We start from the raw sequence: 27,803 nt of genomic DNA on the forward strand, positions 1-27,803 counted from the left end.
GCAAGTCATAGACACTGCACTACAATGATAGCGGTGAAAAGAGCGTCGGCCATCAATAATCGGATTTGCGGTGAGTTGCGTCAGCATATATAAGTGCAGCAATGAATATTCCAGCCTTATGTCTGTTGCTTGCGCAAGATCTGGAATAAACTCGACTATTCGCGTCCTGCGCGTAATCCTGACAGAATCATCTTGCACAGTCGCGGAGTTTCTCAACGACTGCGGCGTGGTCTGCGCCGAGCATGGCTAACAGCAGTCTTTGTGGCTGAAACCTGAATACACGAAAATAAAATTCATGAACGCGAGTGCCAGTACTGAGTTCAAAGCACTTTTAAGCGCGAAAAAAAGGGGTACTGTCGCTAGTGCAACATCCGCCGTTTACATTTCAGCCACTAAATCAACTTTTGCAGAACATAAATGTACAGACGCACTTGTCAACCAAAGAAGCCACGAAAGCTGATTCACGAACTAATCTTACACGCAGATGCTTTTGACGACTACCCTAAAAGTTGGCCCCTTATCTACATGTTAATCTGCAGATGTCGTCGAAAGACGATAGTCTTGCGTGTGGAGAGAGTTAAAAAACATTTATTTGATGTTCTGCGCAAGAAAATTGGTGAATGGTATTCTGCAGGCGCTGCGTTAGAGAGCATCGAGCGTGCAGCGGAGGCGAACGAGCGCATCAAGTCACGTCACACGTGAGACATGAGTGCTATCTGGCAGTTTTCTTGGAAACCGAAGCGCGTGGCTCTGAGACGGGCATGCGCACCCGTCTCAGAGGTGATAAGGTGTAGAATATAAGGCGACGGGTAGGTGCCACCACCGTCTCGTCTTAGCAAAGCGTTGGAAACACTCGTCCTTTTAGTGCAAGCGTTGCATGGTCAGCGCAGCGTGATAAGTGCTACGATCCTTAAAATTACTTATGTATGCCTTTTCTAGTAAAAGACGCACATGCAGAACATATACGTGTTGTTATGGTGGCCCAGATGTGCGCAATAATTGCATTTTAATTGACAATTGCACAAGCATAAACGCTAAAGCTTCAGCAACATTGATGGGCTCTGCAGATCGGGTCGGCCGTTTCAAGTACCCGGTGCTGTTAAGAGTGGACAGACAGACACACAGACAGATCAAAATTTTTGCGTCGAAGGTCTCCAAGAAAGACTATCGTCTTTAATATCTCATGTTTTACATCCCATAACTAAGATATGGTTATGAAAGACACCCTATATTGGACGGCTCCGTAAATTTTGAACATCTCGTGCACTGACCATCTAACGTGCACTGACAGAGCACAGGACACGGGCCTTTACCATTTCACTTTCATCGAAACGCAATCACCGCGAACGACTGACCTAAACTCGAATTTAAATAATCAATAATAAGAGAGGCCGAACGCTCTTAACTGCAAAAATAAATTAGTTTGTGATGCAGCATCATGACTGTTTCAAAAAGCATTGTTGTGCCATCGCAACGGGAAAACTGTCCGCTCTTCTCCCACGAGAGAAATCTTTATATAGAAAAATGATCGTACAAAATGAAACAAGTTTATTTGCTGATGCTGTATTTTGGACGTGGGACCCACGTTCAGAAGCCGAGTGTCTTACCCACGTGAATAAGCACCCTCACGCGCAGAATGTGAGCGTATATCAACCATACAAATGTATTCTGCGAGCCGTACATAACAAACGTAATAGGGGCACACTTTCTACGAATGTCTCGTTTAAATATTATGTTGCGTTAAAGTACTATCCATCTACCAATGTTTAGCTCAGTGAAGTTCTCGTTTTCTATTTTTTTAGCCTCTCAGCTTGGATATTCGTCCACCGGATAAAAAAAATATTTTTTTTTCTCTCTACGTGCTTGTACTGACGTTTCCGCTGTAACTCATTAGAATACCGAATGACTTTCACCGAGGGTTTTTTTTTTCCTACATGGCATACTGAGCCCAAATGACACTCGACCACGTATGCCGGCCCGTGTCTTACTTCAGACCAAAGCTGAATCATCCCCCCCCCCTCCAAATTTTTTTCTTGGTTAAGCCTCTGCGCAGGATGGTCCAACGCAGCTGCGCCCGCGCAGAAGACTTCGCCACTGCGGTGGCGGTGTCCTCGCTTCCTCCATAGATCGCACGTTCATGACAAAATCGCTGAACTAAAGCCCACTGACCAGGCTAGTACACTGTAAAGCAGCGAGGCAGCTTTCTCTATGGTGGAAGAGAGAGTGGTGTGCCACGTCGTTGGTCACATGGCCACGGTTGGAGAGGGAGCGGTAGCCATCTAGCGCGGCTCTTCGTGATGTATCCCTTCTTCCCTTCAAGACCGCGCAGTGAAACACGGCGAAACTCGCTCGACTAGGTCGATGAAGCCTTAGCTTTAAAATTAACCCAGCTTAATAGATTTAAAGCCACAAAGACTCATGAAATAGCGAAGCGCTCTCTATCACATCGCTTGCCTTCTTTCAAACTTGAGGCCCGATGCAAGCCGTACACGTCCAACTGTATCTTCTCTCAGTAGAGGCTCTATAGGTCTTCTGCCCTCCCCTTGAGCTTGGCTTCGTCATCTCTAGCGCGGGTGCCGTCACCATTGCATTTTACGCACCACTTCCCGTTGCCGCTCACAGACGGTCAGCTTCTTGTTGTGGAGAGCGCAGAATTTTACCTATCGCTGAGCATTCGAGGAAAGCCGGCAGGCGGCTTCTGGATTAGACACGTTTGTTTCCGGCGAGCAAAAGAATGATCATTTCGCCCAAATTCCAAAGTGCGTGTTCCGCTGGAAGTTCAGGTCAGGTAAACTTGATATCTTCATTTTTAGAGGACAGCAGGTGCGTCGTCTCCAGTGCCATTCATGTAGCTGGTACCAAATTGAAGGTCCCAGCCGCTTTGCTCCAATAGTCTCGGGAAAGCATCGGCGATATAAACCGTCAATGTTAAAATTGTCACTACGAAAATTTTGCGCCAGAAATGCATTACTGTGGTCAATGGATATGCATACCATATATTCGTTCTAGCGATAACCAACGCTAAAAAGAGTATAAAAGAGTCCATGCTGAAGCCAGCCTACAACAATGCTACAGGCAAGGCTGTAACGATAGTTTCCTTCAATTAAATTTTTCACTAACGCTTCATGAGCACAAAGATGAGAGAAAATTCTGCACGGAATCGCCTTTTCTCTCAGCAGGTTCAATTTCGCAAGAAGCACAGCGCATCGTGTTTACCATTGTCATTTTGTTCCTTTCTATTTTGCGCTGTTATCAGGCATTCCAGGTGCAGGATTATGTCTATGACGCTTTGCCTGTTTTCCTCGTTGGAATAGCTGGCGATACTGCTAGCGACAAATGCGGCTTCGAGAAGGAGATGTCTGACTATCGCAATTACCACGGGGCAATAAGATCGATCTCGGTTGTCCTCCTTGTCCGAGGCCACTGGCTGACGTCTGGAGACCGCCATCGAGGACTTTGAGCGCACTGACGTGTTAATACGGATTGTGCGGCAGGCACTTGCATAACAATGCGTGTGCGCTTTTTTCTCTGTTCTTTACTCTCTCAGCCAGTTTAGTTACTTTAGCGCAAGATAGTCATAAGAACGCCTCCTCATTTCACTCGTCCGTTTTCCGCAGTATCAGCGCGAAACACAAAGCGAATGCTCCGGCTACAAAAGGAATACAACACGTAACAAGAAAATGGCGCAAACACAAGCGGTGTGGGAGCGTGGAATCTTTATCGAGCGAGCAGAACTGCGCCAAGTCCTGCAGGAAACCTTGCGCACAAGCAAAAGCCAAGCATTGAGGCAATGCAGGAGCTAGGAGTAAGCGATAGAGATTAAAGGTGTCATTTCAACATGGCAGGCACTGCTCTCAAGCGGCCACGATTCGGGGAAAAAAAGAAGGATTCATTCTGACAGGCATTCCTGTGAGCCTCGCTCGCCGCGCGCGATTCGCATCCGCGTGGATTCCGCTCAGATATCAGCCCCGGTGACGGTGTACTATTGCGCGCTAGGAGGAGCCGCTTTCTTGGCAGCAAGCTCGGACGTCTCCACACCCCGGCGTCTAACACACTCTCGTATTTCTTTCTATATCTTTGTCTTTACAGCACAAGCTGCAGTTTCATCATCGGTGATCGCGAGTCTTTTCTTTTATTGACTTTCTCAGGAAGCGGACCAACGTGTCCCACCTGTCACGTGTTTTGTGACAGCTCGAGTATAGACGCCCCTGCAGAGAAACCAATTCGACGCTCCTTCCTGGTCGCTTTGTAAGCGCCATACCGGAGTCAGCAGGACTGCCTGTTGCAGTATAGCATAGCCAGGCGAGCGGTTTGGGGCCTTAAACTCCCCTCTGTATGATGTTTTTTTTTTTTTGCATTTCGTACATGTGTTTGTATTTGTGTGTGTTTGTGTGTGGGTTTGCTTCTTGCACGCGCCATCTCCTCCACTTTTTTTTTTAGCTCACTTCTCAGTCGATTGTATTGATTAGGTTGGTCGCCAACATCTTGTGACGTCATTATGGTTTGCATGCTTCTTGTTGACACCACCAACGCCGACGGTCACGTTTAGCGCTTGAGAAGACATCTATGGCCTGCGCCATAATAATACACGCACAAATACTTCAATATTGATTTGGAAGTTACCGTATCTTTGATAATTATGTATATTAGTTTATTAAAAGCCGCTGACACTACTGCGTGCCTCATACCACATTTCTTCGTGCCAGCGGCATCGTCACTATGATATCGCCACCTAAAAGCTTCGATATTATCTTTCAGTGTCTGAAGATAACAGTATTGTTATAACGCTTCCATTCGTCTACCAGCTGACCACACTTTCATACACTGAGAGTACATTTTATGAAAAAAGTAATGTCAAGCTTAAGGAAACTTAGTACACAGCTTTCCCAGCATGTGCAGCATCAGTTGGCTTTTAATGCTGTTATTAATAAACTTTATTTGGCCTTCATAGTTCATTACATAGCTCCTGAAACACTGACGTGATTATCAGAAGGCGAAATGACTGATCTTGTAAGCATTTTGAAGCGAAGTGGAACTGTAGCTTATCTATTTATCTATTCAATTATTTATTTATTTATTTATTTATTTATTTATTCATTTATTTTACTATATCGCTAGCTCTTGTCAGGTCCATGCACGAGTATGTACAACACGGACCATACAATGAACTGAATTGTAGAGACGCTTTTAGTAATAATGTCTTGGTTTTCACTTCCCAAAGCCACCATATTGCTACATATCATCAGTGAACACGTTGTAGGGGAGGGCTCCACAAATTTCAATTGCTCGGTGCTCTTGAACATCCGCACGAAGCATACATAGTATCTTTAAAGGAGTATCTGTAGAATTGGGCTTTTTTAAAGAGGCCGCACATAAAGTAAAGACAACGCCATTTACTTTCTGACTTCATTAGTAATCTGATTTTGCGTTCCAATTTGTGTAATAGAGAACAAGCGGAGCAGTTCACAGCACCAAGGTGGCATTTTTCTATGGGAAATGAAGTGTGGGGGTGAAAAAAGAAAACCGCAACTTGCACTTGCGGGGCAAGGCAGGAACTAACAGCGAGGCTAGTGTCCCACAGAGCTTCACCTGAGCTTTTAACAATGAAACTGTTGAAGCACTTGATGCAAAGCTGTTCCTATAAATCACGAGAGTACGCTGATCGCACTACGTATGGCGAGTCTTGGCTACGCTTCTCCGGTTTCGTTTGCTTCTCCGCACTATACAACCGTGTTGCGTTGTTTTTGGCGAGAACACGTTGGTTATTAGCTGTTGCGTAGTGTTATTTTACATCTGTGATTAGATGCTACATGGGTTTACATGGTTTTCAGTCCAGTGAGTCGTAACTAGTCGGTATGTGATGTTGCACTACTTTTGTTTGCAGGACTAGTTGTTACACGGTGTTCGTAATTTTTAGTATCGTTACATGCTGCTACGTGATTTTCCGTCATGTGTCTTGTTTTACGTGATGTTGTGTGATTTAGTCACGTGACTATATGTGTTACGTGATGGTGTAGGGTTTCAGTCAGGTGACCAGTCTTTACGGCAATTCGCACGTTTCTAGTGAAGTAACTATACTTACGTATTATTGCTTGATATTTGGTCGCGACAGACCCGCCCATCATGAATTCCACGCTGGAAAAATAAGCACACGTTCTGTCAGAGCAAAACAGAATATAAGGAAGAAGACTAAATGACTGCGTGCCATGCCATGATGGGGATCACATTTTTTCCACTACCCGGTGCAAAGAAAAGCTTAATCAGTTCCGCTCCTAAAAGGAGTATATGAATGTTATGGTGGCAGTGACGTGTTGATGCGCAATATCATTCCTTTGGTTTAAATACCTGAATGCGTGTTACTTGTGGTGTTATAAAAAGGGCTTCAATTATGAAAATCTAGTCTAGAAACCACAGTGTAGACGCGCTGGCTCGTATTGTCTGCTTGACGTGGAAATGACAACTAAATTAATCGAAATGCGAGCTTCTGTACGGGTTCTAGTTTTTTTATATTTATGGAATGTTTTTTAAATTGTGTAAGCTTACTCTAGAGTTGGTCTTACCAGCGTTCTCTTCGCATTTCATTCGACACTATTAAGTGGGTGATTCAGCGTGGTGGCTCAGCAGGTACGTTTTCGTACTGCTAAGCTCATCGGTGCTGCTTCAGTTCACAATAAGGCTGAAATTGAAACAAAACTCATGTGCTTAAATTTGGAGTACGTTACAAAAAACTCAAAATGGTGGAAAATAATTCACAGTACCTCGCCATGGCATCTTTCGCAATCATATCGGGCTTTGTGACGTAAATTTCAGCTGGCTGGTGTTTTTCTGATGTTGTTCTCGAAAAATGCTCTTTACCAAAAATTTTGTCACAGACCTGCCGTGGTGTTCTAGTGACTAAGGCACTCGCCTGCTTACCCGCAGGTCGCGGGATCCAATTCCAGCTTCGGCGGCTTTGTTTTGGATAGAGGCGGAAATGCTGTAGGCCCTTGTGCTCTGATTTGGGTGCACGTTAAACAACCTCCAGCAGTAGAAATTTCCAGAGCCCTCCACTACGACGTCTCTCATATACATATAGTACTTTAGGGACGTTAAAAACCGTATAGTAATACAACCTTACCTCCTCGAGGCTCCTATCGATTGCGTTGTAAGAAGGATTCCGAGATATTTGAAGCCATCGCACTTCTACAGTGGGATAGTTTACTGTGTGCGTATACTGAAACACCTGTTGCTCACGTGTAAAGAAGATAAAAGCCGGAAGTCCTTGCATCCATGGCAATTCACGTTTAGACCACAACATCCTAACTGCAGGCTATTTTTTTTCGGCGCACAAAGAAACTTCGCTATATTATCACGCGATTACATTTCTCAAGAAGCTAGTGTTTCATCACTGCCTGAGCCTATTTGATTCCTGGGGTCATGCTTGCTTACATATATCGCATGACAAGATTTTAATTAATTTGTAACATTTACAAGACATAATTATCATCCCTATGCGTCACGTTTTTTTTTTTTGCTTATTTGGTCAAGGACGCGCAATGCACTTGTTCGTGTACATCTGATTTTTCAGTCGAAACACAGCTGCACAGTTAACAAACAACTCATGTTAAATGCAGTAGCATTCGAAGCGGGTAACTACCTATCTTCAGTGACCCCGGGCGTTCTTGGTACTTTGGCCTGCGCTGAAAAAAAAAAGACTTACAGTAAATTGATAGTCCCTGGTAAACGAACATTTCTTGATGTTTTAGGAAATACTCGGCTTTGACGTATAACTTCCACGCAAACGTTTTTTGCGGTAAATGAATTTATCAATCTGGAATATTTCAGCTGAGCGAACTTGTTCAGGGGCGGGATGCCCATTTCGAAATGAAGTTCACCGAAGCTTTGAGCTTTGCAGCGCGGACAGAGGTCAATCCTGTAGCTTTATCCGTAGCTGCATGATGCGTTGGAAGGTAGCGAGACTTTGCCTCGGCAACCATTTGGGCCGCAGGAAATGCATAAAAAAACTCTATAAACAGCATAGTTTGCTTCAAGGGCACTCGTGATGTGGATTGTTTCAGACATTTTGGAAAGGAGATAGGCAAAACGCGACTGTTATGTACTACATAATTATCGATGTGCATAACTGCATACATTGCAGTTCACGCTTTGACTAGATGCCTGCTGTGTACTCCTACTTAGTGACTGTTGAGTTTAGCAAAATTTCACATAAACGAAATATTTTCCTTGATACATAGACAACTCATGAGCGAGTTCACTGTGTTTCATCGACGGAAAAAAGGAATTAAGAAAACTTAAATTCTGCTTCTTTACGTTCCAGTGTCACTGTTATTCCCATATCAGAGGATTTATTCTGCCACTGAATATGTGGATTCGTAATGCATTATCTTCGGATAACTTGTTATATTTAGGATTTTAAGCCAATTTTTCTTAGTTTTATTACCCTGTATATATATATATATATATATATATATATATATATATATATATATATATATATATATATATATATATATATATATATATATATATATATATATATATATATATATATATATATATATATATGTATTCTTGTACAAATACCACCTATTATGGGCTTTTAACTAACTTTGGCCGACTCGGCTTCTTCAACCTGCACTTAAAGATTGCTTGACGTGCACCTTAATCAAGGTGTACGGGTGTTTTTGCAGCCTCGCAACGGTAGTCGCATCGAATAGAACCAAACGCGCATCCTCGAATTTTGCAGGGACACACCTCAGCCGCTGAGCGACTACGACGGATAAGAAGAGGGCGAAGATTACAGACAGCCTAACCGGGATTCCTTTTCCGCGAGCAGCTCTGTGACGAGAAAGGATCGTGCGACATGAAAAAGCTCTCGGGTAATTAGGACGTGACGTTGTCGGGTCAGCAGATGGTCGCGGGAAGTGCTCAGTGACGCCTCCACTGAGCTTCGCGACCGCGTTGGAGCGGCTTGGGGCATGCGTGCCAGGCCTACCATACTTCTTTTGTTTTTTGCCAGTCCCACTTAGCAATACTCCATCCTGACAGTTTCCTTCCTCTACGCCGAAAATTGGACCTTAACCCGAGCGTTCAGCAACGCAACACTTCTCTCGCTGTCGGCATCAACGATGGCTGTGCTGGAGCAACGAAAGGCAGCAATGAAAGGAAACATGGAAAGGCGGCATTTTGAAGGTACAAGTGACCTCGGCCAAATATCGCGTTTACATCTCCGAGACGGCTGATCACTGAAGAAGTTATGGGACCCTAACGCTTCGCCTTTAAGAGTTGAACGCGATGGCGATGTCCTGTTCCTATAGTGCGTACTTCAAACACTTGGTGCATGAAACCTTTTCGGACTTGTTATGCACCTACTGCGTGGCCTTAACAGAACAGGCCCAGTAACGTGTGTGCCTTTTGTAGTGTGTGACCGGCGTTAAACCACGAATATCATTACGATAACCACATGTTCTGACGCCTGATGGCAATGTACGCGTGTACCCCGCATCATTGCTGAAATATTTCATGTTGCATTGTGAAGCTTGTATACAAGACCAATTAGGCATAATTCAAATACTCTTGGGAATCGATGTAATGCGAAGCAGTCAGCGATAATCTGCATATCTACCACGTTGTTTCACTTCCGAATAACTCAAGCCTTCCACGTAAATACACACAGTTCACTGTGACATGCTTCTCACGTATGAATGCATGTGCACTCTAGTGTACCGTATGTAATCGTCCAAGAGCAGCCCCCATGTAAACACCACGGCAAAAGCTCTGTTGAAGTTTCCCCCGAAAAATGTTGTCACGGTTATTAGGCGTAAACACAAAAGGACGAAAAAGCCAGCATCACGAGGGGCAGTCTTGGCGTTTCTCGAGGAAGACGACGTTGCGCGTCTGCTCTTGCGCTTTGTTTTTGTATGTGAATAGAGCCTTCCTGTCAACGTCGAAAGGAAGCCTTGTGTCCTGTTGTTTGCACGTTGCGACACTAATGTCACGGTTATTAGCTGTAAACAATATGTTTAAAAGTTACCGGCATATGCACCATGCCCTTCATTTCTGAGAAGGTTAGCGGTGTTACCTGTTGTATATTGTGAATATTCCAACGCTTTTTTTTGTTGTTAACGAAACACTCAACTGGCTGGTCGGAATTCCTAAATCGATGAATTGCCTGTGCGACGACGGTATTCTTTAAAAGGTGCACTGAGAAAGAAAAATGAGCGGAGCTGCCCTTTCCGAGCAAGATAGCAAGCGTCTATAGCTGGAGATGAAATACTCACTTCTGCACTACGTAACAAGGATGCTCAGCGATGGTTCCGCTATATCGAAGGACATGCTCAGCGTGAAAGAACTCTGTATTGCACGAGACAGAGGCATTAGGGTTAGACCATTCAAAGCCAGCTACGAATGGATCTTGCACCTCATGAATTGAAAAAAAAGAAAAGCTTGCTCGGAGCCTTCGATCAAAAACGACGTGTCAAATCTGCAATGCAGAGGGACAGAACTAAAACGTTATTTTTTTTTCTCACAGTAAACATCTAGCTTCTCCCAGCAAATATTTACGAGAAATACACGTTTCCACAAGTTCTTCGCGAAAGATGCCGCAGCCACCCTCACCGAGTTGTAAAACTGGTAACAAAGTCGCTTTAAAAAGTAAGGCGTGCAAAAACAGACACAACTGAACAGCACTACGCAACACGAACGCATTTTCTGATGATCCCCTGTTCGCCTTTATCTTTTGTTGTTCTTCCTACCTTATGGTAAGCGGCTTTCGAAAGGAGACGCTTCATAACACGACAAGATCGAGGTCGAAACAAAGCTGCATCGCTGGCGAAGATGGAAGCTAGAAGAGGCCGAAAATTCATGCAACGCGGGCTGTCGTCGCTGGGGCTTCCTTCCTTCCGGGCTGCAATAGTCTGCCATGGCGCGTACACGTGTGTGCTTCGTGCCCCTACACGCACTAATGAGAGCGAAGGCCTGGGCGGGGGGATATAACACGAAGTAAAGTACATGTTCCTTCACATGATGCGCTAATAACGGTTGTAAAAGGTGAACTTTTTCCAACCGTGATTCAGTGAAAAACGCACCCCCTTCTACACTTCAGATGCGGATACTTCTCCCCCTCATCCCTCTCGCTTTTGTTGTTAACTGTAGTTTCACATTTTTGTAAAAAAGATTACTTCATATTTAGTGATCAAGAAACACGTATTACCTTGCAGACGTCGTCAAAATTTGTGACGTCACGGTAGTAGGTGTGGGAGTATCACGATGACGTCCCACCAGCATTTTATTTTTTCGCGCTTACGAAGCATCGTTTATAGCTGTAAGAGAGTAAGAATGGTGTGTTGGGTATTGTGATATCGTAATTTACTAAGTAGGGAAAAACTGTCTTCCCCTTTAGCGTGTCTCAAAGATGGGTTACGTATGTAAAACACGAGATCATTAAATGCTCATGGCGTAATCTTAAGTGACCGATGATATACTCAGGCGTCAAAGTAAGCCGGTACTATTCCGGTGAAATGCCACGTGCGAGTTTTGCAGCGATTTCTTTGTAAATAAATGCTTTCGTTTGTGCATAGTCTGCGCCTATGGCGAAACGATGTTCCCGCCAGTTTTACGTTAAAATTTGTTTGCGTTTCGAATTTCTTTGAAGCGAAACACTCGTCTCAGATTTTTGTGCAGTAAAGGTATGTTGCTCAAAGGCTGATTTTAAATAAAACTACAGTATGATATTGTTTGCAGAGGTTTTACAGGACTGCAAAAACATCAGACTGCAGTAAATTCTGAATTATCAAAATTATCTACAAAGCTAATCGCGTACATATTACGTAAATACTAGGCATGTGCGAACAGTGAGCTTGAAAACCAATTTTAATGAGTATTGATCAGCGACGACACCGAAGCGAACGCGCAAAATATTCAGATATCATTCGAAGAGTTTTCAAATAGTAAGAGAACTCATTCCACGACAACCATGCTTTTCCAGAGCAATTTATTTTAAACAAACATTCACCAACTTTAACGAAGGTACAATACCACTGCTCTTAACTCACAAAAAACGTCACAGTTGTGTGAACTGAGTTAAAATATAATGCAGGAGCGATTCGAGCTTTCGAGGTAACTTATATGTTTACTACAGGAGGTATTTGAGTATTGAAGGTTGTAATTTGGCACAAGATATTTTAAATAAAATCGCATTCATGAAAGAAGTAAACTTTCTTTGTGCACAGGGGAACGTTTTATAAAGAAGTCAGATAGGACAGAGCGCACACTTACAACCATTTTATTGCGCAGATGTCAGGAATATATACACTGAGTACAGAAGGCGAGAAGATGACACACATAAAAGAAAGCAAAATGATGGCGCATGGGCCAGAACATGTTCTTTGAATCTTGAAATGGCAATTCAACTGAAAAGATACTTGTATTCATCGCCCAACAGATTGACGGGCGGGGCACTTACACACTCAGTTTCCGCTTTGCGAATCGAAAACGCTTGATATATTTCACGTGCCCTCTTGTACTTATACCTTGCCATTACTTGGCATTCATCAGACATCGGGGTGCGCCCACAATTGACACAGTCACTTGACAGGTGGAAGAAAGTTTACTTTTTTCAAGTATGCAATACCAAACAGTCCAAGTAGCCACTCTTTTGCAATAAAACTGACGTAATCATGTATCATCATCATGAATATCATGATTATGATGATGACATATTAAACACTGCCATTGACGACACTGGACCTATAATCAAGAACACCTTCACTCGGTGCGCAGTATAGCCGCGATAGCCCCGCGAAAGATTGGGTTGCGTGCTTCTCACTTATTCAACGATTGAAACAACCAAAATAATCCCTCGCTGTTCCAACGTTTCTTGATTCTTACATTGTGGCTTTCCACCGGCCCCGATTAATCATAAACCATTCGAAAAATGCCTTTTTTGAATAGAAATGTGCACAATTTGAAGCGAGTACCGAATAAAATAGAACGCTATTTGATCTGATATTCCACGTTTTCAAATATTAGCGCACCACGAGCTAATACACTTTTATTTGTCTTGGTGACGACGAAAATACTGTAGTTTGTTTGCTTAAGAGTGGAGCGCAAGCCGCAAATTTAACCACTCGCGATTTTGTTCACAACGTGACTCCGACCCATAACCGCTCTGTCAACTAACCCGAAAAGGGCCGAGCGGAAATTAACCAGAAACGTTGTTACCATCGCTGCCGCGTGGTTCGCGCTGATGCCGACGGCGATGAAGACTGCGCCGCCTCATTCAGGTTGCCCGCGAACGCCCTTTTTACCTCTGTGCATATATAGCACGTTTTTTGCGGAGCATCGCGCTAGGCATGCTCCAAGAATCATCCAGATTTAACCAGGTTTCAGCCAAGTATGACGCAAATAATGAGGACTGGATGCCATTAAACAATGCGTATGCTTCCACGACCAGAGAATGCGTCTGAATTATTTCATTTCTCTAATTAACGGGTATAGAATAAAGCTTTTACTGTAAACAGTCTGCCCGTGTTTGTTGTTTTAGAATCGCGGATAGCGTCTCTCCCCATCATCGCTGCAGTTTACAGCCGCACTAGGATAAACGAGAGAAATATATATTGGGAGAAAAAAGGCAGGGAGGTTAACCAAGCTTGGCATGGTTAGCTACCCTACAATTGGGGAGGAGGAAAGGGGGAATAATAGAAAGGAAAGAGAGAGAGAGAGAGAATAAGGTGGCGCAGTGATCGGGTGCCTCGCCACTCGTGATGTGAAAAACATCAGCGCTGTTTGTCCTGTAAACGATGCAGTGAGTCCTAGATTTCTTTTGGTTGACCAAGACGACGTAGTAAAGGAGGCGAGTAGCACTCACACCGAAGGAGCTGTTGCTTTGTTGAGAGCCTTCATTATGTTTGGGTGATTGCATGCATTGACCATCATCACCTAAGTAATACCACCATTACATATTTACTTATTTATCTGTATATTTATTTAGTTATTTGTTTGTTCAAATCACCTCACAGGTTCCTATATTGGAGTATGGTGTCTTGGAAGGAGGGGGGGGGGGGGGGGGGTCATAATGTAGGGATAACGAACCCTGGAGCATGAGAACAGCTTTAAACAATGCGTATTGGCATAGTACAGCACAGTAATGAAAGAAGGAAGAGAAAAATACCTATAAACAACTTTATACATTAGGTAAACAGCATATCAATTAGAAAATATTGCTGTTACCCCGGTCATAAATTTGGTTGCTTTTCTAACTATAACGATGTGATCAGGAACACCGTTCCAACAAATGATTGCTGGTGGCAAGGCGGACGAATTAAACCAGATGGTTCATGGTTCTACCTGAAACGCGTTGATAGCTTAATGGGTTATTCAAATGATGTGAGGTGCGTAAATGTTTTACGAATGGCAGCGATGGCTAATTGGCATCATACAAAATCTTATGAAATAAGCAAAGCAATGCCATGTTCTTTGCTTATTCCCCTGTTTTACCAGCGCAATAGTTTGTTTTTACATGCCATAAGGACAAACTACGGTAAACTCACGACCCTATTTTTTTAAATCATAGCTTTATGGAACTCATAGCCTTTCGAATTAAGCTTATATCGCACAACATTCATGCTTTATCGTCGCGAAGCAAAAAAGTTTTTGTTCGCAAATTTAACAACTCGTCCAAATTGTGCTATTCACTTTCAAGAAACTTTTAAGAACTTTTAACATTTCTGCGCTAATTTTATATTTAGCATTTATTTTTGTATAACTGATACCACTGATAACTAGTTGCGTAATTCATGTAGATGTGTTCAGTAATGTTGCTTTCTTGTTTGTTTTATCGATTGCTTTTATTACTTTCCTGTGATTTTTTTCAATAGTATTACCATTAGGTTGTGTATTGATTGTACTGTGATTTTAATCAAACTCATTAATCACGGCTCGCACGTTCACGTATATTGCTAGAATTTTTGTAGTTACCCCACTCATGTAACCATTGGAGGACATTCTGTCAGTTTCTCTGAAACATTGAGATTTCCTGCTGTAATATTCTAACCATCTAACGGAACTAAACAACTCAGTAAACTTGATTTTACATGACTTAATTCATTTATTGTGTGGCGTGTAGAAAACGCTTACTACAATTCGGTGTTTTATTATAATATCGTGTCCTGTTTTTTTCGAAGTCAATTTTCGGGCCTCCTCACGCTGAAGAATTCGAGAACATAGCAAGTCGCAAGTCTGATGCCTCCAGCGTTTGCAACTTCTTTTATTTATTCATAATCAGAAGGATCAAAAGGGGAAATGTGATGCTGATTTGTGCAGTTTATTTGGCAGCGTACAACACTATGCACATCGCAGTGGCACACTTTAGTTGATTATACGCATAGCAACATGTTAACTAGGAATGAATATACTGCTGAATTCGAATAGCAGACTACAGTACACTGTCGTAAAAGCTGCTTTATGTTTGCGTTATTTTGATGAGTGCTACTAAACATCCTTAATATACTGCAGTCACTAAGAACAGCGAAAAGTGCTATAAAAAATGAAGACTCCGATATTTCTTGTGCTAAATTCGTGACACTAGGGCATTAGTAAACAAACCTAAAACAGTTTTATATTCGCGTGTTGCTTCGGTGTGTGACATTTGACGCGTTCAAGCGTGTGGCTGCCAAGATTCCTCTGACCTCCGCAGAAGTGGTAACAAGATTCTTCGGATAAGAGTCATTGCGCTCTTTCTAAACGAGGACGGATGCTCTCCCAGAGCGCACCGGCTATGAGCCACAAAAATGAGTTGACGCATCTTTTCAAAGAGAGTCGGATACATGGAAAGTCGGAATTCTCCGAAAAAAAAAGAGTGAGACATACTCTTTTTTTTTCAAGTGTACCTTTCCTCCTTAACTCGCATCAATAATGCTCACTTTGGCTTCATTTTGGCTGGAATGGTAACTGTTCTCGCTGTATCAAAGGAGTTTGGAATGAATCGTCGCGTTAGTTAGACGAATGTACTTTGTTCGGGTGAAATAATATTAACAGCCCAATTTTTACCTCTCTGTCATTTGTTGTACTTATTTCAGTACGTAGAGGTGTAGATAATATGTCTAAAACCAGCAATAAAGAACAGAAAAAAAGGAAAAGCGGGTGTGGTTTAATTATAGAGCAATTGCTGAGAAGGGTTCAAACCCTGGTTGTTTTTCTTTTTTCTCTTTTTTTAAATGTGCGCCGTACCTGCGACGGAGAACGGTGGCGCCACCAGCGGCAGCGGACAACCACGCCACTAATGTCGACTTTTGTTTGATCTCGTGTCAGCTTACGCTGTGAAAGAGCATAAACATCGCTCTGTATTTGACATGATTTGCTAATAGAATGTGCGTAGAGTTGATAGGAACAATTTCAAGAAGAAAACATTCCAGGCTCGTTTAAGGCCTTGGTTAAGACACAACTTAATCGCCTTACAGATGTGACGGACAGGGGTCGTTAATGAGCGTATCTTAAAGCACGTGCTACTTTTCCTTTGACCAGCATTTTTTTTTTCATGAACTGAAACAGTAAGAGAGAAATGCAGAAAATCGAGGCGATCACCTATCGCTTCAAATCCGTATGTTGTTCCGTAAGAGCGTTGGCCAATTCAATACCTCACGGGATCTAATCTACGGTTAACAAAACAACTTAATCAGACAGCGCTCACATCGTGATCAATCACGGTAACACAAAAAAGCGAGCTCAATTTTGGCGGTGCTCGCACCACTGGAGCCGAATAAACGCGGTTCGTCGGTTTTGGAGAGTAACTAGCTGCAAAAAAAGATATTTTGTAGAAGAGTTGAAACGGGAGCAAGCAACGCAGATGGCACACAGCTCTAAAAGTCAGTGGACAAGTTGAATGAAGACGGCCATTTGATAAAGAAACCCATTAGAGAAAAAAACGCAGCCAGACAGTTACCTCAGGTGAGAGTAAAACAGCAATGTGTAAAGAACTCAAATAAAAGGCGCGAGGAGAAGAAGGGTATCAATTCTTTATTTACAAGGCCCAACAGACTCGGGCTCTAGGCTGGTCTGTAAGCGTGACAGTCATTAAGTGGGCGCATCCTCACCGCTATGGCCGGAGAGGTTTCGACCCATCTCCTACAAGGACCCACATACGTGACTCCCCAGCAAAGTGCTCATTGTCCTGCGCCTTTTTTTTTAATTCTTACCATCTGTGTAGTGGTCAACTGGATGCCTTGCTCTTTGGCACAGCTCATCTGATGCGTTGAGTAAATGTAGAGGCACGCGTTAAGGGGCCGGCACGTTTTGCGTGATTGAAAATGTCCAGTCAACCTAAAATGAACGAAGCTGTGAGCATCGCTCCCCATTAATAGGTTGCCAAAAGGCGTTGATAACGTCTACGCCCTTGAGCGCAAACGAGCGCATACTTGAACATGCGTCATTGCCACGTTTGAATGACTGACGCATATGCCACATGTCCACGCATCTACCGTCTGCCATGGGGCACCATGAATCGGGTGTTCTAGTGTCTTAGCTCTCACCGTCACGCAGCGTGGACTCGAAATTTTATGCCACCACGTTCGCGCCACCACGCGGTGCCCTCACAAATGAACCGAGATACAATATTCTGCGTTTTATAGAAGGTGAAAAAAAGTCTATTCAGTCGATCAGTGAGAGTATGCAATGTACTGAACAATAATCATTCGTGTAGGTCACGTGGACAGGCATGGCAAATAGAAATTTAATGCCTTATGAAGCGGGTAACCTGTCCCAGCCATTAAACACACAAGGAGCAGTAATGTACAGACGATTCTCAAATACGCTTTCTTCCGGGCGTGTAACTCCAAACTACCTTGACTCACTGCTGCATCACAGTGGGTTTGTCTTCCTGTAAAGCGTGCTTTGTTCCATGCTACATGCAACAAAGGAGAAGCAAAATGTTGATTGAATGGAACGCTTGATCTGATCTGATGTGAGTGAGTGAGTGAGTGAGTGAGTGAGTGAGTGAGTGAGTGAGTGAGTGAGTGAGTGAGTGAGTGACCAACTAACCGACTGGCCTACCATATATTCAACAGGACAACTAAAAATAAGCAGACTATATCAACAGATAGATGTAAGCTTCACGCGAAAAAATCGAGATAATACTAATAATTGCTTGCAGTGACATGTGTATGGAGTCCCAACAACTCTAAATACCTTTTTTTCAGTGCGATGGCAAAGGAGCGTTAGCTATGCCAGAAAATAAAAAATAAAAAGGTCATTCGTCTCCGCCCAAACCAACCCTCATGGTCTGGCTCAATCGAACGGAGGAATGATAGGTAGAAAGGCAAAATCCCCAAGGATGCCTTGCATGGCCAAATCGCATTACGAGATGGAGGATGGTAAGTCCTGTGCGCACGCGCATTAGCCCTCATTGCACACGCCAGAGATTCGGCAACGCTGAAAGCGGATGCTTCGACCAGAATCACCCGCTCGACGCCCAATGTTAATCAGGTTGAAAGCATGCGAACAGCCTCGTCTCGACGTGGCGTCTTCCAATTTCCGAGAGAAACAATGCTCAACGCATTATCTGAGACCAAGAAGGATAAGAACTAACGAACGTGAAAGGGCAGCACAATAACTAGATTGTCTGACAGAAAAAAAAAATACATGAATGGCTTACCAATACACGTACGTCTGCTTGTGAAAAAGAAGGAATGGCAGGCAGGTCAACCAAGTTTGCTTGCTGGCTTCGGCAGAGCGAATAAAGAATGAAAAAAGAAGTGGTGGGTATATGAAAAATATGTATAGGGTCACACAACACTGCAGCGTTCTATGAACGCCGAAAAAAAACAAGAGAAAAGAGGAGCTCTTAACATCTGACTGGAGAGCTGACGTAAGAAGACAAAGCAACGATCATGGCGCTTCAATAATCGTTACACGCACTTCGCGCACGCGCCGAAAACTTCAAACCACTGCACGCCCGTATCACCCAACAGGTTATGAGCATGCCATGCCCAGTAGTTACATGCTTTAAAGTAACTCCCGTGGCCGGTCCGATGCCATCATTTAGTACTGATATCGCATGCGTGTCCCTTTCAATAATTCAGTGTGACAAACGTGGGCTCCTGAATAAAATATCCTGAATGTTTCAAGATGTGAACCAGTGAATATTCGACGTCAAGTTGTATTCGAGTAGAATTAAATAACTTTACTTGGAATCGAAGGCTCTAAAATTGAGCTCATACACTTGTCATTGGCAACTGTGCCCATAGCAAAATTTTGACCACTTCTTCATTAGAAGCCATGATGAAAACTAATTTTATTGGTGTTTTCCAGAAACCCAAAATACCCGCAGCCTATATTCTTGGGTCTAATATTGCTGCCATCACATAACAAGAAAGCGCCTGTTAAACAACTCGACAATCTCGTCATTCATGTGAGCCCTTCGATTTTTTTTTGTAATGTAGGAGGTACTGTTCTTCCGAACTTGATATATACAATTTTTTCCCCTTGAAGCAAGCTCTGAAGTACTTCAAAATGTTTCATGAGAAATAGTTGCGTAAACGAGCTCGAATATTCCAAGGTAACGTTTCGGGAAAATCACCAGTGAAGCCTCTGCAAAATACCAATGTTTCGATCAAAACACGTCCCAAAGCTTCTGTAAAGTTTATTCGCGTTCAAAAGTTTTTTTTGCGAGTACTGTGTCTACCATTGGTATGTAGTTGACAATTTTATGCCCAGTGAAAGTTCATGAAAATAAATGGTGACTGTATCTGGGACACAATAATCGAAATTAATATACGGGTCCAAACAGCACACTACATAAACTACTGCCCGTTATATGTGCGAAGTGTTGAAAACCCGTTCCCAGCAAATAAGGGATGGCTAAATGAAAATCGAAGTAGAGGTAGGGAATCGTCTATTTCTCTAAAGGCTGATGATCGTTTCTAAATGACCGAAGACTACTGCGCTGACGTTGTCTACATTACACATTCTATCTAGGAGGCTGACTTTCCCACCACTATAGGAGAGCTACCACAGAGAATACGTTCGAAACAGTATCCACTTGCGCACATCTCTCTACCTATAGGACCTAATGAGTACTGTCATCTCTCAGCTCATTATTTTATATTCATCAGCGTAACCTCGACTGAATTTATGTCTCTGTTTTCTCATATCCAGCAGATGGACGAGCTTTCTCAGCTCACTTGTATGTTGGTTCATTGTTTCTGTTTACTTTTAATTGAGGAGCATTTTTATTGAACCAAAGCCAGATTGACAGCAACAATCCGTGCCTTCGTTCGTCTCTTCATCGACCCATCCATCCATCCATCCATCCATCCATCTATCTATATATCTAGCCGCATAAGTCCTGCTCATCTCCTTCACTTAGTATACACCAACATTCACCTAGTATATAGGATGCAAATGTATGACGAACACCTTTTCCAAGTCATGATATGAATCAGGTGACTCCTCTGTTGCATACGTCAGGAAATTCTTTCCACCAGCCACGTGCGTCGCGTACCCGCACAACCGCGTCCCGTGATTATCGGATACGCACCACAAGTGATTCGCAGTCTTTACGAACTGGTTTGGAAAGTTTAAAGCAACAGCGTGAAGCAGCCCGTGTCGCAGAAAATGCGGCGTCGGTGTCGGTGGCGTTGTGCATGGGGAAAATATCTGTATGGAAGAAGATAATAAAATTGATGCAGCTTTCCACAAGTTGTGCAGAGCTCGAATAAATTGTGGAGTAGGGTGGCCTCTTTTGTTCCCCTTAAGCCTTCTCTTTATTTTTTCTTGTAATTCTTTCTTTTTCTCTTCATCTCTCTTTCATGCTATTTCTATTCTTTTTTCTGCCTCTCTATTCTTCGCTTCCTTAATATCTTCCTTTTTTATTACTTTTCATTTCTTTCTCTTTCCCTATCTCTCACTTTCTGCCTTGCTATTTTTATTTTTTTTTCTTCTTCCTATGCTACGCTTTCCTCTCCTCCGTCCTCATTTTACACCTTCTCGCGCTCGCAATTAAAAGCTTGTGGCCTCTAATCGTTGCGCAGCTGAAGAAAAATATACGACGGGTGAGTTCGCACGTCACCAGAGAAGTAACACGATGAGAAAATGAAAGTAAGCCAGTTGCACAGCTGCAAGCACGGCATGGTGTTTCAGTGCGAGCAGCCGCCCAGCACAGATACGCCGAAAGAGTGCCAGTTTATTTTGGTAACGTTGCTGCTAGTTTGTTTTTTGACGAGTAATTTGGGAGCATTACAACGAGCGCGCACGTTTAAGTAACGACCTGGTTTGAACGAACCTCGGTCGATCATTCACGTCGCCTAAGCTTGTTGCCACGAGAGGGGAAAAAGTGCTGCTCTCATAACCTTGTCCTGAGTTATAATCACAAAGTTTTCAAGTCGAAAAAAAATTTTCTCTCCACGAAATGCTACAGGCGCATACCTGTGCCAAAGAGGACTTATATTATGCGGTCCTTTTTGTTATAGTTTGGAAACTGTAATTGGAGATTCTCGAAATTACATGCTCTTGTAACGTTTCATTAGCCTAATGCTCTGTTACATAGAAATGAGGTACGTTGGTGTAATAAGAGAAACTCTTGATCTCGCATTTTGTTTTTGCTTATTATTTGTCAGTTTGGACACTGACTCTCTTTGGTGGGGATGATAAAGTATACGAGCAGCGAAGCAGAATAACAAGCTGGTGTGATTACATTAACAAATGGCCACAAGTGCAGACACGGAATATAGCATCGTGAACTTCGGATGTCTCGGCTACCGCTCTTCTACAATTTGGATTGTTGTTGGTACAGCAAAACGCGGCGCAGTAGCAGCCTGTTAACATGTTCTCATCCGACATTACGGCTGGCGGCAGCACAATGGGTCTGACGCGCCGAAATGTCGAAACACATCGACCCATCATGTTCCAGGCAATGCGAAAATCGGGGATCCTTAGGTTTCTCCTTTAAGAGCAACACGCTACAGTGAAATCCTGTCGCTAGTCCTTACTTCAAACACTTAGTGCATGAATTCTTTTCGATCTTGCTATGCAGCCAATACGTGCTCTTAAGAGAACAGGCGCAGCAACGTGTGTGCTTTTTTGTATTATGTGACCGGCTTTAGACCATGAATTTATTACGATAATCGCAAGTTGTGACACCTGATGGCAATGTACACTTGTACCGCTCATTATTGCTGCTATATTTCATGTTGTATTGAGAAGCATGTGTGTTTCTGAAGCCCGAATTACTTTCACTGCATTTCCAAGCACACGAAGTTGTTTTCGCTGCATTCGCAAACACACGCGTATCTGTGTAGTATAACACCAGCTTGCCACAAAAATGACCCGTGTTTGATCCCCACTCGAACTCGGATTTTTTTATTATTTATTTTATTGCGTCTTCATTGATTTTTCAGTAACGCACAAGGTTATAATTTTTGCTCAAAATCAACGACGCTACTGAAGCAAGGAATCTCTGCGAAACGAGCTCATTAACGCTATCGCGTCAAAACGCGGTGATTCGCGCACACCAGCGGTAGTGACCGGACGACTGTACAGGCGGTAGAAAGCGTGATAGTGATGCAAATGCAGCGGTATGAGGCCAGGCGTCCTCTCTGCGTGAAAACAATCTATTACAAGCCCATTCTATGTTTCGCAAGCGTACCTGGACAGCCTGGGGATAACGGTGATCACCTTCGGATTGGCGGTACGGGAGTTCGCATTCCGCCTCACCAAGAAATTGCCTCTTTCTCTTTCTTTCGCTCTCTCTCTCTCTCTCTCTCTCTCTCTCTCTCTCTCTGTACTTTATTAAAGACGCTTTGGTGTTCTTGTGTTCTACTTGGTTCATTGTCGTTACACGTCTCTAAACTGCGCGAAATGACAAAAAGAAGTGAGAACACAAAGATAGCAACACGAGCGCAGTGCATTTCTTTGTATTGTCTTACTCGTGTTCCAGTCATGTCGCGCACACTGAAAACGTCTGATATCTCTGTACTCGTTGCGCCCTCTACAGCCGTTTCGTGCCTTACCGGCGGCTCTCTAGCAAAACGCCGACCTGTCTAGATTAAAACAGACAAGATGGCCGCGACTGAAAGCAGCATGGTCGCGTTAGAGAAGGAAGTTCGTGGGAATTTCAACGTAGCCATTGACTTGGAGCTTATGTAAGCAGTCTAAACACAATCGGTGAAGACGTTTACTGGATTATAATGGCTGCTGAGCCGGAGTACAACGCACGATGACCGCGCGTGGGCTATTTTGTCAGCGAATAACTCCCGCAAAGAAACAATAACCCGCTCAAGACGTGACGCACCACGACGGATTTGTTGATTGCGCGCAGGTCCTCGTACACATACTCCTTTTGAACAGTGGTCGTTGCTACGTGTGAGTAACGTAGCAACCTCCACACCGCAGATGGCTCAACGACCGCCTGCGAAAGCATGGTAAGATCACTTCAACTCTTTCATCCCTAGAACATGTACTCACTGGAACCACCTTCCCGCATCGATCGCTTCAATCACAGGCGCTGACGCGTTCAAGTCAATCATTTCTGAAGTGCATTATAATTTATTCTGATCCTGCTGTTTTGTTTTACTTCTTATTGATATTTGTTGTCCGACTCCTCTCTGTAATGCCCAGTGCCTTGAGAATAAATAAATGAAATGAGATTAGAAACGAAAGGGGTAGTTCCAGCCACGCATTCTAGTGCATGTGGATGCACGTTCGTGTTTCACCGAGCTAGGTTGTTCTTCTCGCAAAGGCACCATCCTCTCGGGCACCCTCACCATTGCCGAGGCACCTGCCAAGGCACGTAAAGAATGCCTATGCGTGAGTAAAAAAACAGCGCTGGCATTCCTGAAAGACACCGGCGCCAACAATGGAGTTTTTCTCCATTTAGCTTGTACCAATCCTTGTTTGGTTTTATTATTATTATTGCTTTCTTCTTAGACAATGTCTGTAGGAAGGAATAAACTTTCCGATGGCAGCAAGCACTCGCTTTCGTCGTCACTGTGTCTCTCGGGCTGCTTCGCTCTGCACCGCCTCAAGAAAAATCGAAGTTCAGCTAAGTCAAACAACCGAAACAACTACATGTCGTCGGAAAAGCTCCACTTGTCTGATTTCTTGACTACGTGTTGCGTCGGCCAATATTCATTGTTACAGCCCATTGCTTCGCCACTATAGATGGCGCCAAGCAACACTTGCAAATGCAAGCCGGTTGACGCCGAGGAACCGTAGACATATTGAATTTTGAGCACGGTGAACCAATAATGCTGTAGGAGGCAGCCTTGAACGAAGAATACGCAGTTCGAGGTGTACAGCCTTGCGTACACTAAACTAAAATTACCTAATGACCATACAAGCGCCACTGCCAGAACAACTCCAGTTGTGGTTGTTGTGTTGGCTATCCCCTTTCAGAACAACATAAAAACCATCAATATGCACAGCTATAACTCTGCAAGCTGCAGTCTAGCGTTGCTCGAATACGTCGAGGACCGCTACTACTAACATGCGCATCATCGCACCGTAGCGTGCTTAGATGAAATAAGATGGACGTCTCCGGTTCGACGTGAGAGACAACGTTACGTGAAACTACCAGATACCCTTTACAACCAGTGTGCTTGTGCACGCATGTGCGCAAGCCACCATGGCCTGGGCACCCATGTTCAGAACTACTCAATTTGTACATGGACTCCACACAGCTGGTAACGCTTGGCTCGAACAAGCAAACAAAAAACATAGACTGCTACTAGTGGACTGCTTCGCATGAAATGATTCCTACAATCCATGGGATCTGCCGGATTTTTCGTGTCCAAAGTTAGGTTGATTCACTCCGAAATTCATGTTTTTTCATCTTCGCAATCTCATTTGCTTTCTACAGAGCCATGTTTGTTCTGAAAAGGTCCCATGTTTTCGCGTCATAAATGCAATTTTGCCACCAGAATTTGTGGAAGACACGCCAGAGAATGAAGCACATCACACACACACACACACACACACACACACACACACACACACACACACACACACACACACACACACACACACACACACACACACACACACACACACACACACACACACACACACATACACACACACACACACACATACACACACACACACACACACAGATATATATATATATATATATATATATATATATATATATATATATATATATATATATATATATATATAGTGAAGTGGATCCTCCGTGAGAGCAATAGCAACGGAAGTGTTTTTATTTCGACAGTTTCGGCCAGAGTCTGGCCTTCACATTTAAATTATTTTGTGTGAAAAAAAAATGAAGAACAAGCTTCTGCGACACGCGAGACCTTACTTTAGCCCGCCACCATCTACACTAAAGCGACCGCCACCCAAATACACTGAACCCTATGCTTCTAAGAAAACAAACACTCACCACACCACTAGCATAGCGCAGTTTTGGAAATTTCTCCGCCTTGTATGCTCTGCCCTCTCTCTTTCCCCCCACCTTTTTCTGTCTTCTCTCAGTCTTCGCCGTTCTTTCTTCTTTTCTCATATTTCAGCACAAGGTATAAATGTGAGAATAAAACACGTACCCTCATTTATACATACATATATATATATATATATATATATATATATATATATATATATATATATATATATATATATATATATATATTGTGTGTGTGTGTGTGTGTGTGTTTCCAGACAGATTTTTCTGTTCTGTTTTTTTTCTTTTACTCCCTTATTCCCCACGTGTAGTGTAGCACACTGCACATAGGCTAGGTCACGTCCTTAACATTCCATTATTCTTTCTCTCTCTGTTTCTAGGTAAAAAACAACAAAAAAGCACACAGTGTGTGCTATAATTACCAAAATCTTCTCGAATGTATCGCAATTGTGATTCACTTTAGTAATCACCGAAATACACCTCAATAACGTATATATCTTGATGGATATGGCGTAACACAGATAAGTAGGCGTAACACGCAAGCAGCTGCGCACGTTTGTATGTCCCTTTCCAGCACGCCAGTACCACCAGATACTGTTTCTTATTTTTTAAAGACAACAGTCTTTCTTAGGGACCCTTGACGCGGAAAGTTTGGTCTATCTATCTATCTGTATATTTGTCCGTTTGTCCACCTTTAACGGTACCTTCAAAGACACCAAACGATATCCCAAACGGCGGGACCCAGCCGCAGCACCCACCAATGTTACTCAAGTTTTTGCGTTCATACTTGTGTGGTTATCAATTGAATAATTGAAATTGTCAATGATTGCGCATATCTGAGGAACCATACCAACACGTCAATATTCTGCATGTGCGCCTTTATACTAGAAAATGCATACATAAGTAATTCTAAAGACCGTAGCGTTTGTCACGCTGCGCTGATAATGCAATGCTTGCACGAAAAGGCAAGTGCTTTCAACGCTTTGCTAAGACGAGACGTTGGTGGCACCTACCCGTCGCCTTGCGTTCTGCACCTTATCGCCTCCAAGACGGGCGTGCACGACGCGCGTTTCGTTTTCCAAGATAACTGCACGATAGCGCTCATGTATCACGTGTGACGTGACTCGATGCGCTCATTCGCCTTCGCTACCCGCTCGAGGCACTCTGACGCAGCGCCTCCATAATACCATTCACCAATTTTCTTGCGTCCAACATCAAATAAACGTTTTGTTCACTCTCTCCAGACGCACGGCTATCGTCTTTCGACGACATTTGCAGTGTAACATGCAGATACGGGACCAATTTTTGTACAGACTACATACTGTCATTAAAGTCTTGCTGACAGAACATTTGTGTTCAACTAGCATCATTTCAACTAAATGCATGGTTGCCCAGTCTTTGATTGATTTGTGGGGTTTAACGTCCCCAAATCACCATATGTATATGAGAGACGCCGTAGTGGAGGGCTCCGGAAATTTTGACCACCTGAGGCTCTTCAACGTGCGCCCAAATCTGAGCACACGGGCCTACAGCATTTCCACCTCCATCGGAAATGCAGCCGCCGCAGCCGGAATTCGATCCCACGACCTGCGGGTCAGCAGCCGGGTATCTTAGTCACTAGACCACCGTGGCGGGGCTGGTTGCCTGGTCTTTCGCACAGCTTATGCTGGGGGAAACTCATTCGAAAGGCTGTAGACTTGCGAACCAGGAAGGATCGATAGAGCCAAGTTGCTTTACTTGACCAGGACCAGAGAGTGACAGAGGGGCCCTGCAGCTTCGCCACAAAGCCACAATGTTTCTATTCATTCTGCTTGATGCAATAGACTACTTGATAGTGGTTTGGGGCGAAGACAGAAGCTTATTTCTCGAACGGAGCACGACGGACCGTGGATGAGGGAGTGAAAAGAACAGAGCGCAAAATCCACTGTGGAGGTGAGAAGCCATCTCTTCTCCACCACCGCTGCACGAATTCGTGCAAGCGATTGTTGAAATTCCGTGGCGCATGCGGCTAGACAACAGCACCCAGAGCGTCGAAAATCGGGCGAATAAAGGAAGCGCCGAAATGTCGCCGCGATGCGTCATTCCCTCACACGCAGGACTTCTTTTTATCTTTCTCTGAGGCTGGCAACATATACACAACGCCTATATGTACAGTCCTGGTCAAAACGAAGCAGGCCAAGCTTCCACATATTCATATGGGATAGTACACTGCGAACGTTTGCCCTCCACCCTTTGTACATCCATCATCTAGGGTTTCGCAAATACGTGCTTAAGAACATTGGGAGTTGTGAATGGCAACATATTCTGCAGTGTATAATACCTACGCGAAACAACAAAAAAAAAAGCGCTGCCTTCATCATTGTATAGCGACAACCACTGCTCAGAAAGAACGTAC

Source organism: Rhipicephalus microplus, chromosome 1, assembly GCF_043290135.1.
Source record: "Rhipicephalus microplus isolate Deutch F79 chromosome 1, USDA_Rmic, whole genome shotgun sequence".
Taxonomy (NCBI): Eukaryota; Metazoa; Arthropoda; class Arachnida; order Ixodida; family Ixodidae; genus Rhipicephalus; species Rhipicephalus microplus.